Here is a 16103-nt window from a genome sequence, read left to right as displayed (position 1 = left end):
GCAGAAGAAAAGGACACAGAGTTGAAACAGAAGCTGTAGCCCAGGTTTTCTCCCATCCCCCCTTCAGCTATTGGTGGAATCCTCAGCCAATCAGAACGGACTAACTGGGGCAGTCCTTGCTGCAGCAAAGAGGTTATGCAAAACATGGAAGGCTTTCCGTGCAAGGTTTTTGTTTCCCCACACACGGTACAACTAAGGCTAGTTGTAGATTTGCTCTAAATCTCCATATTAAGAGCCTACACAACAGAGCTCTTTTTTTCATTAATTAGATGTACATTCAAATATATGTGATGAAGGAAATTGCTGCAAAAATAGCAATACTAACAAAATAAATTAGACTTTTAATCTGGGACTCACCTTCAAACCAAAAGGTTCTTGGTCATGGATTTAACACCAGCTTTGTTGACAACCTGAACAGAAAAAAAAAAAAAAAAAATTCTTTAAGTGATTTTCTTAGCAACAAACGTATCGAACAAATTAGAATGTAAGCCTAAATTTAGCTCCGCTGAATAAAATTATTCATCAGGATCCTAAAGAGATATATTAAAGTATTTAGAGCTTCTAACAACATAGCACACAGATAAAGGTCAATACAACATCTATATATAGAGTTGTTCTGCTGAGATCCAGCAAAGAGATGCTTTAAAAAAAGCACTTTATTGATAATGATCAACTTTCTTATTTGGTCAAACACCAGACAAGACTTATCTCTATGTTGAGAGTTGAGACATAATCATCAAATGCTGACTTTTCTTCTCGTACTTAAATAATCAAAAATCTGCAATCAATGCGATGGGATCAACAGCAGAGCTAAAGGTTTCTGTTGGCTTCAGGGCGGGAATAATGTTTAAAAGCTGGCTCTGGTGATCATTTTCTGTGTAAAGTTGGTTAGCTTTACTGTTTCTGCATTGCTGATCTGTAGGACTCCAGCAGACTCGGACATGTGACGCCGTTACAATCAAACAATGTTTGATTTAGCCTTCTGCACCTTAGCAGGCAGCCCTATGTATGTGGAAAAGTACTAGGGCTGAGTGTATACGTTACACTGTAAAGCACCAGCGCAGGATCCTGGTGCACCCGCTCAACATCCTAAACCATCTATGCTCTGTTCTCCCACTGGAAACATGCTCCTTGCAATGCGTATAAAATCTTTGCCTCAAAAATAAGGTATTTTTTGTTGCTTAATACAATAATAATGTCTAAGACAAAAAAAAGTCAGCATTAAGGAATGGAGCAATGTAAAATAGCAAGAATGATCAATGTTCCACTTCACATTCCAATCTGATTGCAGACTGCGCATAGCATATTGTCTCCCCTCCCCCATTCTATTGCCTCAATAACTGAGCCTGGATTCGGTGCAAAAACTCAAAATGGCTGCCAGCTCTGCTGTTCGTTGTTAAGCTGAAATCTGTACCTAGCTGAAAAAGGACTCTGTCAGACGGATTGGGTTGCAGCGCAACCGTGTATAATAAGGTTTCCTTGCTGAGCAGAAGGGATCAGCAATCAGAAAGAAAAAAACTGAAATATAATTTTTCAAAACATTTAACGTCTTGTTTTAGTAGCTAGTACGAGTCATTTCTTATATCCATTAGAGATATGGCTATTAACCCAAAAATACTGTAGTAATCAGAAAACCTTACCAGCAACAACACTTGGGAAAGATAATGAAATTAGAAATGTGAGAAAGTTATTGCATGCTATTTATGAACCAGAAAAATCACCAGATTGTATTGTTAAACATGTTAATTGCAAGTTAATATTGTTAAAGCAGGATATGTTTACTTCGAGATAGCTTGGTTTGCTGATAAACCTTTCCTTCTTGTTTCACTTGCTAAACTAAAGTCATCAGTCTGACACCATCAGGTTTTAGTGCAGATGAGAGAGGGACGCTGACCTTTCCTATTTTTTTTTTTTTAACTTTTATAATAAACAGTCACAATTTAGAAAAACTCAAACACTGACATCAATAAAAGGTGAAGACAAAGAAAGATACTCTCTTCTTGCATTAATAGAAAAAAACAAACCCTTCATTATGTTGTAAGCTTGTAAAACGCAGGGTATGAATATGTCTTCTTTAACCCAAAAGTGTCTTCTGTTTCCCTACAGTCATTCTTTTTTGTATGTTGTGCTGCAACATTTAGTATATGTTGTAGTAACTTCATGTAAAACTGAAAATTACTTGTTTGGGACAACAATCTGAGATGCTGTATACGTGACTTCAAAGAGGGTGTGAAGTATATTAATTTTAGCATCTTATGTTAGTGATTAGAATCAGCCGTTTGCTAGAATTGCACTTTCTGTGCAAGTTGCCTAGAAAGTGCAAATCCAAAACAAAAGATTTATTAAAATGATGCCAACAGTTAAATCCAGCTTAGTTGGTGACAGAAATGGATTGAAAGTTTAAATAAAACTTTGCATCCAGCCTAGGCCTGTCGCAATAAACAATAAATCAATTAATTGCGCAATAAATTAAAACTATCATTTTAATTATCGGCTTTATCGTCTCTTCCAGCCTTTTTCTCTTACTGTTGATGACACTGAATGAAAAAAGGCTCAATTCCAGTGCTCTCCACCGACATCTCCCTTCCTAATTTCCTTCCTGTAATGCCCAGCACAAACAACACAATCTTAGAGTTGTCGGTCGACTGTTGGCCCATTTTCAAAACTTGAGAGACCACACATTAGCCGACAGAAATCCTAGGTATAACGGTTTGATAGTGCCGTGTGGTGTCCAACAATGGGCACAAAATAATGGCTACAAGTTCAGTTAACTAATTGTAATACCGGGCATTAATCAATGCTTTACTACAATCTACCTGCAATGCATGTGGCTATCGTCAGTCCTGACTGAATGAAAGTCAATGTAACCTATGTCACATTAACGAAGTACAGGTGAAAAGTTACTGGGCTCATCAACTGCGGTAGCAATTTCGCTCCAACTACTTTACTCCCCTGGTCATTTCTATATTCTTTACACAAAATGTTGAATAAACATTAATGTTGTTTCCACATATCATCTCCTATGTCTGCTGGACGTCTGGTTGAGCCATGTCAGCTGTTGGGATTCCCCTCTGTAATTTCCCCTCAGAAAGCACAAAGGGAATCTGTGCTTTCTGATTGGCTGCCTGTCACATTCAACAGGCTGCATTAACGCTCCCAGTCAGGGAAAACCCCTGCTTTATATCAGAGCGGCCACAACAATCTACCGTAACACACCACACACTGCAGGATGATCGGTTACAAAATCGCAAGCGAACAATCTTAGAAAGCCCAACGTTCTAAGATTGTGGTAAGGGGAAAAACGGGGCAAAAAAATGTGTAGTGTGAACAATTGTATCAGGTAGTCGGATGTGCCCATCTTCTCTATTTAAATCTAATGATTACTTAAGGGCAATGTAGTATACAGACTTCATAATCTGCACTCTTTTGAGTGAATGCAGTATTTATTTCCACTTTGGCTTTATGTTGTTTAGTTTTTATTCAAGTACATGTTTCATTAATGGAGACTGACAATCCATTTTATTTTTGTTTTTGGTTGTTTTATTTTGTTTATCAGTTCCAGTGTTAAATGTTCTTTTGAAAATAAAGTGTATCTATCTTTGACAGGAAATCGCATGCATTATTACGTCATTTCCAATAAATCAGTGTACAAAGGTCTTCAAACAATATTATTGTAATAATCTTTTAGACAATTAATCACTCAGCAAAACATGTTATCGTGACAGGCCTAATCCAGCCTTCCCATTACCTGCTTTAAGTCCTGCTCTCTCTCAGCTTCAGTGTACCATAGACATATCTGGCTATTTAAAAGGTACAGTATCCTTTTAAATAGCTTCACAAATCTCTCTGCTGACTTCAGTTTTAAGACAGCTGATACTAAAAATTGTAAACTTTAGCTACATTTACACTCCAAATCCTTTTGTTTAACTGCTTTTTGCTAAGATCTTGACATGATTGTGCATACAATTTAAATGTACCTGCTATCAGGTTAGTATGAACAGTCTACAGCCTTGAAGTGACGTTGCGCACACGTTGACAATGTGACATCGTGCAGAAGTAAATAAGTGAGTAAGGATGCTATAAGTGTCTGCATTCATTCTCAAGCTGTGTGATATGAGCCGGTTAGAATATGACTTGCTCCATCAACCGTGTATTCTCTAATGTTCATAGTACAGCATGGGAATAAATAAATTTTAATCAACTAATCAGATTTTCACCATGTTATTTCACAAACATTTTTTAAACTGGAAATTGAATTTAGGAGATCTCCCAAAATAGATTACTAAGAATAAAGCCAGGTTTTTGAAAATAAAAAAAAATTGATTAAAATTGGAACCAGTCTTGGTTTCCATTTTTTCTTTTTTTATGAAAAAAAAAAAAATTATTTTTAAGCCATAATATCCAAACCTAGTTCACAGAGGTTTTCAAAAGTATCTATGGTACCCTTTAAAAATATATCCATGGTAGTAATAAAGCCACTGATATTACTTACTTAGTTTAAGTTTTTGACCGGTTTGTCAACATTCAGGTCCAATCACTTCATCTTTGGTCAACCCAGTTGATATCTCAGTCCATATCTGCTTTTTGTACAGACCTTCTGCAGTTTGGTGCCTCGCTTGTTGTGACTTCATGCACATTCAAAGCAGTTATGAAAGAGAATTAAACTTTGTAGCAACTTAGCTACTAGCTATTTTTATTATCTTGTAGTTTATGGGATCCAAATTTTCTCAGTGTTTGTAATAAAGTACGTAATGGACCTTACCAAGCTCCGCCCACAACCGACCCACGTGACCGCAAGTCTCACAAGCAAAGCCTCGTAGCGCATTGTTTCTATGTAAACATGACTCCATTAGTGCATAATTTCTACCGGATTTTCACAATATATCAGCTACTACAATGGACAGAGGAAATAACAAGTTCATGTCATCATCTGGGAGGAGGTTACTGGTTTCTCAGTCACAAGCTGGTTGCAAACCTGAGGCCAGCAGGTGTCAGTCGGTCAGTTATGGTAGATCTGAAATTGGGTTTGATGACCTCAATATGAGAAGCTACAGACTGATAAGAGGAACCAAAGAGCTCTGTTACGGTAAAGAAGCCATTTGTTTGTTAAAATTTTATGAAATCTATTTGTTCTATTTGATGTTTGTTATGAATGACGTATAATCATAAACAAACAGGGTAATTAGTCCAACGTTTAGAAACTACAGCGGCTGTAATGAGCCACAGCAAATGTAAACAAAGGTAAAATAACCCGAACAGGTGATCAACTCAAAACCATTCGTACCTTTTTAGTCTAGTCTCTCTTTGTAGTTTAAGCACACTTGTTACCGTATCAACCGCCTGCGCCCCGCAAGACGAGCAAACATTACGTTAAAAACATAGCATCCAGTCCGTTACGATATCAAGTTTCCAGGCTTGATATTTATTTCTGGATTATTAATCAGCGCTTCCCTGAACACAGCGATGGTTGATTTACTAGCTGTACTTGGTGCTAGAGAGGCTAACACGAGTAACAATTTAGTCCAAAGCCTTTTCTGCTAAAATAAAATCTTTAGTGTGTGTCAGATACAGTACACATTGCATATTGAGCTGTTTAGCTAACGTAAGACTGTGTAGCAGACAGGCTTCAAGGTGTAGAAGTTGTATCAGAACTGCTATTATGCTGTACTTAGCTAACGGGAAGCTAGTGTTTGTGAGACTGCCACCCACGTGACCACGTAGAAAGAGCATCAGCCAATGAAAAGCGGCCCCTCTGGTAAGGTCCATTGATTACTGTATTCACAAGTAACATTCCATAATACTAATGCAAATGGAAGTCATTTAGTACTCTGTTTAGAGGGAAGTCCTACATTTTCGAGTTTTACAAACAGAAATTGCACAGGAACTGATGTCATAGATATGTGAGGGTGAAGAAGAGGAATGCAAGGATAGTAGTAGCAACAAAAGCAACCAGCAATTTCACCAAACATCCAAAGCTGTTCCGTAGGTAATCAAGTTCATCCAGTTTGGGCGAAGAAATTTTGATGACCTCTGTTAAAGTTGCCATCTGACACCCCCCTCCCCAAACTGCAGGTTTATTACACATACAACATCATATGTACCAAAACATAATTCATATGCAGCAGGAATATGCTAAGTGATGGCATCTACTTAGGCAATTCCCAAGAACAATGATTTGAAGAAAAAAAAAAAAAACACAACTAATCTGAACACTTTGGTTTCTGCAAAAACAAAGTACAAACTTTAAGTAGAAACCTTTTTTAAAAATTCCTACTAGATAATGTTCTAAAGGTTTAGCTAAAACATGAACCTTAAAACAGGAAGAACAAACCAGTTTCAATGAGGCAGAAATGTAAAGCATGCTTGAAAAAAGAAATGGCAACCTTCTTCAGGATGTGTGGAAAAGGGCCCTCCATATTATTTGCTGATTGTGGGAGCTGGGAGCAGCTGAGATGGCGGCGCCAGAATATAAAAGAAAGGGGGAGGGGCTCAGCTGGGACCAGTCCACGTTGCTCCTAGCAGGGGTGTGTTCTCCACAAGGGTGTGTAGTCAAAGTGAGAGCATTCTGGGTATTACTAAATCCCTTTAAAAAGACACAAAATTTTCTTCTCCAGTGCTTTCTGACATGACGCCTAACTTCATACAGTATAAGTTGAATAATCTTTTCTTTGTCACTTGCTACAACTGAATCATACACTTGCAGGTATAACAAAATACCTGAATATTCTGTATGCTGCACTTTAAAGTGCACACTGCCACTTACAGCCATAGCTAGCAGTGCGCAGACACAGGGGAAGTACACTGCACAGCCTGTTGCCTAGCAACACCCATCCCCCACCTCTAGCACTAACTAGTGCACAGTACGGAAATAACACCCAGCCTGGACTGTACTACTCTGACAAAAAAAAAGGCTAGGAGAGGGAGGGGTGTCTGTTTGTCCTTTATTTGTCTTCTAAAGACAAATAAAGGACAACTTTATTGTCCTTTACTGTAATTTCATGAGTAAAAAGGTCAAGAAAAGCACTGTAAAACCTGCTACTGTTATGACAAGGACATTGATTATCACTGTAAATTTCCTTGGAAAAAATAATGCGTCACCGTGCTGCATAATTACAAAGAGATCAGCTAAAGTACTATGTGCTATAAACTGAGCACATGTTGCCACTATCCTGAGTACTAGTTGTTAGCCTCAGTCTAGTTCTATAACTCCACCGACAGTCTCTGTTTGGACTACAGAGAACCTTAGTCAGATGGCAATTTGATCTCAAAGGTCTCTTACAGATTACAGCTAATGTCAAAGGGACAGGCTTTTAGAGAAGACCAAACCGTTCATTGTCTGGCAGAGTTATCTTTCGAAAATATAACATTTAAGTGGTGTCTTTTTCTCTCTCTCCAACCAGCAGCAGCAGGACTTTGTAAATGTATTTATTATTTTTCAAAATCTGGAAGTTTAGGAGATTTAGATATTTAAGTATAAAAATACAAAGATGTGCTCAAGGATTAGGGAGGGCCCTTTCCTTTAGGGCTAAATTCAGTTCAACAGACTATGTGAAGACTTGACAAATAACAATGGAACTGAGGACTTTGGTTTCTGGTTCCTCCCACAACCAGTTTTGTTCTCCAAATGCCTTTTGCTTCAATCCAAATAGTCTAACCATAAAGCAGAAAAAAATATCACCAAATTTTCAAACTATCATGCCTTCCGATTCTTTCAGAACAGGGTAGATCACTGAAAATAATTCTAAGAACTTTTTTTTTAGTAAATTACCTAATTGGAATGTGCTTTAATTTATCAACAAAGAAACAACAATTTCCCAACAACAATTTACATTCTAATCCTTCTAATAATTCTCTTAATGCATCATAGAAATGGAAGAGAAAAAAAACATAAACCACTTTCAAATTGGCACAGCAACGCAAAAATCACCCAAGTTGAAGCTTAGCTAACAGTGCACGGCCGTCGCTAAATTACAGAGGCACACAACACCTAATCTAGAAGCAACTGCCCCCCACCCCCAGATCCCACAGTCCTCCCACCCTTTCTGTCTCTTACACACACAGCCTGTGTGTCTCTGGAACAGCCTCTCTTGCTCAAACATGGACTGTACCACTTTTATGGGGGAGGCGGGAAAACGAGTGGGGGAGGGGCGTGACAGACAAAAGCGAAGGGGAAAAGAAGAAAAAAAAAAAGCACAACAGCACTAAAATGGGCAATTTGACTGCATTCAATGACTTTCAGTTTAAATTGACTGTTTTCACACAGACCATGAAGCTACACACCTAATCTCTAGATTAAACTAAACAGGTAGCATCAATCCTCCTAACAGGTCTATTTAAATCATTTCCTTGCACATTAGAATATTTTTCCTCTCATTCTCTCAGCATTTCTTACATGTGCAAGTAACAACTGATGCATATTAGCGACACAGTTGCAGGCTAGTTGCAGTAAGTAGAAAAAATAAAAAACAGAGCAAAGCCTGCCACACTGAGGAGTCTCTATCTGCCCAGCCTCTCAAACAGCAGGGAGGGGTTGGTGTTAAACAGGCTGAACCATTCCAGCAAGAGGGTGGATGCTTTCTACGAACAGGATCAAAGATACTAATTTTAAACTTCTCATAGGTAGATAACTTGGTGCATTAAATGGCACATTTCAGTGTCAAGATTAGTTGATTCTTAAACCCATTTACTAATATGTTGAAGACTCAGAAATAAACACGCTGGATGAATAGATGAATCTGAGCTTTTGATTTAAAAAATACTTCCTTTAATTTGTCTTCTTGTAATTTCTCACCTTCACTAAGAACACTCGTTTTGCAAACAACAACAAAACTAGCTGTGCATTTATTGCCCAACCCCCCTCCTCTCTGTCTGCCACTGTAGAAACACAAAATGGCCACCGGTGTTGCTGCGAACAGCATGCCGAGCAGAAGCAAAAGCAGATCAGATTACTGACTCCGCCCACAAAAACAGTCAAGCGGGATTACAGCAAATACTGTTGTCTTTGCATGTTATTTTTGATTAACTAAACTCCTGCTTTAGAGATTGTTGTGAGAAACCACATAAATGTTGACCTGGAACATCTTTTTAAATATTCCTGCTTACTTGACCCCAAGCTGTACTATACCTATTAATGTAAAACAAGAAATAGCAAAGGAAGGAAATAGAATATTTTATTTCCTTTTCATAGTTTTAGGTGCTTCAACCAGTGTATCCAACTGTAAACAGGACACAGACTTGCTTGGGACTGGGACACAGAGCAAGTTCCTGTTTATTTCTGATAAACTAAACTATTAAAATAAACAATTACCAATTATGGATATAATGCAAGGAATTGTCCAAGAAGGCTAAATGCAGTGTGGACAAAAATAAAATCAGCCAGCTATTGAGGGCAGACACTGCATTCCAACTACACTGCGCAGAGCGCACGCTCTACCCTTCCCCCACCCTGACTGTTGGCATCTGGATTCACTGAGACTCAAAATGGCCACCCGGTTTGCTGTGCGTAGCAACACGGAGCTTCTCCAGCCTGCCACAGCTTCCAACAGAGCGTTAGCTTCAGCAGCACCGACCGGCTGGGAAATGATGCCCGTCTGTCACAAAAAAAAGTAAAACCTTTATTTTGGTGGAGCTGAAGTCTTCAGTGCGTGTCGGACGCAATTTTTCTTTTTCTTTTTTAGAGGGGTTTATTGGTCATGTCAAACTGATTCCGCTGATTTCTAGCAATCAAAGTGACCCGTGTTGATTCCCACCACACACTAACATTTATTTTGATCAGCTCCCAGTGATTTTGACCTTGCCAATCAACTTGACTAAAATCCTCTAATCTGCAGTTCCAGCGGATATTACAACGTTTTTTGATATTACTAAGAAAGCCTAAAAAGAGATTAATAATATTACCTTCCTTTTTATCTAGCGAATCTGTTTCTCAATCACAATTTAAGAACACGCGACTCAGTCCACAGTTAAACCGGACTCGCCTGTAGCTGTGAAAGGGAGACCGTTAGTCTGGCTGTTTGCTTTGTGCCAGACCAACATGTAGAAGGACACTCCGCCTCAATCTGACTATCTGAACAAATCAGCCTGTTTAGAAAACACAAGCATTATGACTGATTTGAAACTGTTTAATACATGTATATGGTTAGAATCAAGCTGTTATGACTGATTATTAGGAATTTGTACTCAAGTATTTCTTGGAAGGAGGATAATTCACATACAGGTGCAATTCAGTCAATAAGAATAGCTACAAAAGGTTTGTGAATTTCTGTAATTCAATCCAAACAGACTTTTATTGTAATCGCTCTTTCAGAAGTGACTTAATACAAGCAATGTAAAGTGTAACCCGTATCTTGGATGCGTCTGTATGTGGTGAAACCACCTGGAGTCCGGACATTGTTAATGTCCGGACATTGTTAATGTCCGGACATTGTTAATGTCCGGACATTAACAATGTCCGGACATTAACAATGTCCGGACATTGTTAAACTTTTGAATTTGACAAAATCCACTTAAGATGCTGCTACATCTGTTTTTTTGCGTACTTTTTAAATAACTACAGTACACTTTTTTCTTCCACTAAACTTTCCATAATTATGCTTGGTTGCAGCCCTCATTCTAGCTTACCATATTTGTGGATGATATTAACCTTCTTCCCCATGATTGTGTAAGTCATAACAGGGCATTTCTGCAATAAAAATTATTTTAATTGTTTAATTACAATTCTCCAAGAAATACAATGGTGTTTTTTTTTTTTTATCAACTGTAAGACGTTGTCAAAATTACCAGATCTAAACACCTAAAATATACCACTCACTGTGATGAATTTATGTAAAACTTTCACTTTTTGATGTCAACTGCTAACTTATTGAGATACACCTGATTAATCTTCTGGTGTCTGAAAAAGAGTCATTTCCAAAAACAAGATTTTTGTGCAATCACAGAATACCAATTTGAACTCAAATGCCTTCATTTGAGTGAGTATGTATGTAACTGCAGATCAAACACTGTATACAGAAATCGTAATCTAATCACATCAGGTAAAAATTACTTCCCAACCAGTTTTATTTTACGCTCTCCCACAGAATCAAGCATTTTATTTGTGCTGCAAATTCAAAGGCAGGAAACATGGTGGAAGAATGCAGCAGATCATTTTTTTCCTTTCTGTGACATTCCCTTACGTACATCCGTTTGTGTCTTTCTTTATGTACCTCAGAGCACTTTTGTAGCAAAATATACTGAAATGAAATTTTCCCTAATATTTATTAGTTATTTTGGAGTAAAAAAATCTTACTAAACATTTTTTGACCACTTGACTGATTTCCGTTTCATCTTATAAGATCTATCCAAGATCAGTGAATTACAGATTAAAAATTATAGTAATTATAATAACCATTTCTAACCTGTTAAAAAAACAGAATAGAGAACAAAATATTAAAATAACAGGCTTAAACTGCAAAGCAGCAGTCTAAAACCACTGCTCCCTAGCCTACTTCTGCCCAAGTATTGTACGCGAGATTTGCTCCTGTTGTGCAAAAGCGAAGAGCAGCGACAGCAGGCTAAAAGGGAAAAGGGGAAAAAAACTAGGAGGGGGAGGGCAGAGCCAGAAGGTTCCATGTGAATCAAGCATGCACATGGTGATTATTCTTTAGCCATGCGCTACGGAGAGAGGCTTGAATTATAGCTCAAAAAAGGCCACATATGTTAATCAAAAGACACCTCTTGACACAAAATAAGGTTAGCCTTGGCTTCCTTACGGTATATAAACAAACAAAATTCTTAATTCTTAGTTTCTAGTTGTAAAACTAGCCTATCACACCAAGAACAATCCCTGAATGTGTCCACAGTCTAAGTCACACTGATTGATGAGAACTAAAGCTAGGACTACACCGTCAGAGCCTAAGTCCACAGCCAGATACACAGCGCCAACACCCATCCCCCACACCTGCAGTCTGCTCCTCGCTGGAGGTTTACTGCCAAGCATGGACTACACCATTTCAACAGAAGGGTGTTCTTACAACTGAGTGACAGACCTGTAGAGGGGTCTCACAAATTCACAGCTGTTTAAACAAACTACACTGTAATTAAAATTCAACCAGCTTGAGTCTAGGATGAATTTATTCCCAGTAAATTACAGGTCTCTTAAACTGGTAGACATTCTACCCCTTATCCTCGAAATGGTAGCTCGTTCGCCCTGAGCTGTTGGATGAAATTTTAATTAAGTCTCTGTAGCTAAAAATCTGCTATATTTCTGTCTATTCTGCTTAAAGTTTGTCACGTTGAAGTTATGTTTTTTTTTCTATAAAAATAAATCGAATATTCCATGCTGCCTTTTCTCCTTCTGCATGAAACACACACTGATCTTTTCTCTGTGATAAGCTGGCCAACACCTTCTGATTTAAACTAAATGAATTAGTTTAAAAAGTTAGCCTCGGCTACATGCTTCCCTGCCTCCATTTCTAGTTTGATGGATTGGTTGCAGTGGATGCTTGTAACAGAAAATGGCTGCCGCTGCTGAGAGGGTTTCCGTTACGGTGACTACAGAAGCACAAACCTGCATATGGCCGTCTCTTGTTCATCCAAACCGTCCTTCTCCTGACAGTCATTTTCTAAATCAGATCAACTTGCCAATTTTATTTGACTACTTTTTCCCCCATTTATTATCTTTTATTTAGAATAGGTGGCATACATTTAGGGAAATTTGTATTATACACAATGTCCAAAAATCAATTGCATTGAAAATGTAAATGTAATTTCCTTATTGTCTGTAATCTTTCATGAAATAGAAAACATCAAACTAAAGAAATGTTAGAGCTAGTTACAAGACTAAAACCTGATGCAGACAGTGTACATGACACATTATCTCACCATGTCATGCATACAGCACTCATCTGAAACAACTGCAGCACTAATCCAAAACAACAGAAAAAAATGTTTTTCTAACAATTTGTTTTTATCCACTAGTAGGTTTAACACTGCAAACTCCTGATGTGAAACATCTTTTGCCAAATTACTGTGCTATGCTGATGATACTTTGTTGATACTACACTATTGTACCTCTTGCTTTGTGTGGAAACAAAGACAGAGTAAATGTTTTCCTACAATTGTCTTGAGTCAAGACAAGACTGAGCTTTTCTCTGGTTTAATGACAATGCTTGGACTGTGCCCACCACTAATAACTTTTCACTTTTATGCAAAGTTATCATTAAAAGGACAAGATTTTAACTAAAAACATGCCTAGTTAGAAAGGTACCTCTTTGCAGAAAATTATGTTCCAATTTTAAGTTTAGTTAGGGTCTGAAACAGCAGTGCACACCAGAACTGATAGAGCTTGGTATCTATGTTTTTTTTGGGAGTTTGTATTGGATGGTTGTGCACCTCAAGAGGGAGCAGGCAGCTTTGATTTCACAAGCATCAGTAGACAAACTAAACTCTGGAAGCCACATTGGTTTTAAAACTATGTAGTTCCAATTATTTGAAGTGAACATCGTACGTCTTGTAAATTGTTCAAGAGTATCCTACCAGTATTGTGATCTCAGCAGTTCCAAGAAGATTCAACAAACTACAAATCTCTATAAACCAGTTCTCTCTTCTTTTTCGTTGGGTTACCCATCACAAATATACTTGAACGTTTTTTTCACATTGAGGTTTAGGTTAAGAAGCATCATTTTCCCCCTCAGCAGGCTGAATGCATTCCAGCTAAAGACCAGCTTCAACATGTGCATGAAACACAAGTAAGAGATAAGCTATCTCAACTTTCTCAGTACAAATCACATGCTCTTCCAACATTTGTTCACCATCAATTAGCCTCTTCTTCTTTTGAGGCCCTTCTGGGTTAGTCGTATTAGTCCTTTTATTATAAAGAATTCATCTCGAATTGATATTTTTCAAGATTTTAGTTTGCACTGCTTTCTTGTTCTCTTGACAGCTAAGTTTGGTTCTATAAAACCAGTTATTTGTTCTTATTTTGATAGATTTTGCAAATATAAATTACATAAGTTATGTTATTCATGACAAATTGTTTAACCAACAAAAAAACTCTACGAAATATACCCACGGATTTGTAAATTGAACAAATGTGCAAGTGCTTTACGCCTGCAGAAAATTTATTCCTACAGGTACTGTTCTGACCCCAATATTGATTATACATAGTGATTGGATTATTCAGAGTCTCACAAAATCCTGCAGTAGGCTTTTGAAAAAAACTCACCATCCAATTTAACATTGTTACAATAAACACCACAAAATTTCTAGGTAAACTTATAAACCCACATTGCCCATCCCTGTTTCTGACACCTTCTCAGTCTAGAGTCATATGTGAAATGACTGGAGTAAAATGGAAGGTCAAAGCTGTGGGTAATGGAGGTAGTCTCAGAGTCAAATTGATTGAGCATGTGTGAGGTGGAGGTTAGGGGAAGCTCAGTCTATGTAATTTTTCACTCTGACCATCAGGGATCTGTCCACACCTCTGATTTTGCAATGCTGACTTAAAGAACAAGAAGCACACATTGTTGCAGAACTTGACTGATTACTGTGAAAAAAAAACTGGTGTTTTTAACCAAAAGAGCTCTATACATTGTTTTTTTTGCCATTTCATACATCTGCAGATTTTAGTTGGCAATTTCAAAATAAAGGGATACAAAGGGGGTCGCCTGTCACAGTCCAACTCATCTTGCACACTGAACACAATGCATCTTTATGTAGACTCCTTTTTAGCTTTTGGGTTCACTTTGGCATCTGATGTCAAAGCATAAGGTAAAATTACAGCAACCAAAAATATTAGAAGGTGTTGATTTATTTTGTTTGGAAACAAGATGACAAAGACATTGTCTTTGCCGTTCGTAACCTGGCTCTGTATAGCTAATGTCTAGAGTTTGCAAACTTTTCAAGTTTATATTTTCTAATCTTCATCTAACCTTGACAAGAAATTTGTCTTATTCAGATCAGTAAATAATAAGGTTTTTTTTCTTGGGAGTACATTTGAGTTCTATAGCACTATTGCAAATATTCATAAACAAGTGGCCAGTTCAAATTCAAGGAAAATTTCCCATATGTGAAATGGCCAGGTAAATCCTTGAGCAGGAAACTGACCTCCACATTGCCTCTGACCTTCTTGCATAGGCTAAAACTGACTAACAACAAACAACAAGTCTTGGAAACACTAATATTACCAAAAGTATATTGACTGGCTACTGGGGAAAAGACAAGCCGCCTTGCTGCAGCAGCAAAAAATTACACAGCTACCAAGAGAGGGGCTTAAAATATGCAATACCACACTAGAAAGGAACTGTAAAACAACAAAAGTGGAATACCCACAAATGCAAACCTGATCATTTTGAAGTCAAAGAATACACTTCAGACATGAGACATTTGTAACAGATAATTCTCCACCCCAAAGTTACAGCAGTTTGAAACCAGCCCTGATAACAAGCCTTGTTCTACTTTTTGTGTCCAATATTTATGATTTTTATTAATAATTTTATTAACTCAAATTCATTTATGGTTTGTACTTTTCAATATTATTTTAATCCACATATATTTCTACAGAAAACGATTTTGTATAGTATTTCAGAAATTATTTGGCGATTTTAACATTGTATTTTTTTTTAAAAAAAGACAAAAACTGAACAAGTAACAGTCCCGCCAAATAGCTAATGTTTCTTTAGTACTTTGTTTGATTTTGCTGACGTCCACATCAAAATATTTGTTATGATGTTGCTATAAAATTCCAAATGGGTTGTTTGCATTAATCAATCAAACTTTATTTGTATAGCACATTTCAGCAGCAAGGCATTTCAAAGTGCTTTACATCAAATCAAACACAAAAAAAACAATGCAACATAGAATCAACATTAAAAACACAACATCAAGTCAGATTCCGTCAATAAATTAGCAATTGATTACGTTTCAAATACAACTATAAACAAATGGGTTTTTAATTGAGATTTAAAGGAAGTCAGTGTTTCAGCTGTTTTACAGTTTTCTGGAAGTTTGTTCCAGATTTTTGGCGCATAGATGCTAAATGCCGCTTCTCCTCATTTGGTTCTGGTTCTGGGGATGCAGAGCAGACCAGAAACAGAAGACCTGAGAGGTCTGGAAGGTTGATACAA

General features: G+C 37.4%; 1 protein-coding gene across 5 annotated transcripts in view; it reads right to left on the bottom strand.

Annotated features, from left to right (window-relative positions):
- LOC122829068 (activating transcription factor 7 interacting protein) overlaps positions 1 to 16103 on the bottom strand; it is a 36619-nt gene that overhangs the window by 12198 nt on the left and 8318 nt on the right. For 4 of the 5 annotated variants that reach the window (XM_044113290.1, XM_044113289.1, XM_044113293.1 and 1 more), the window contains exon 2: positions 358 to 410. The gene's annotated coding sequence lies outside the window, so the exon portion shown is untranslated. Of the gene's footprint in view, positions 1 to 357; positions 411 to 6383; positions 6438 to 16103 lie in introns of those variants that run through there. The other variant, XM_044113292.1, reaches the window with a different exon arrangement.

Source organism: Gambusia affinis, linkage group LG04 (assembly GCF_019740435.1).
Source record: "Gambusia affinis linkage group LG04, SWU_Gaff_1.0, whole genome shotgun sequence".
Lineage (NCBI taxonomy): Eukaryota > Metazoa > Chordata > Actinopteri > Cyprinodontiformes > Poeciliidae > Gambusia > Gambusia affinis.
This window is presented reverse-complemented; position numbering and strand designations above follow the sequence as displayed.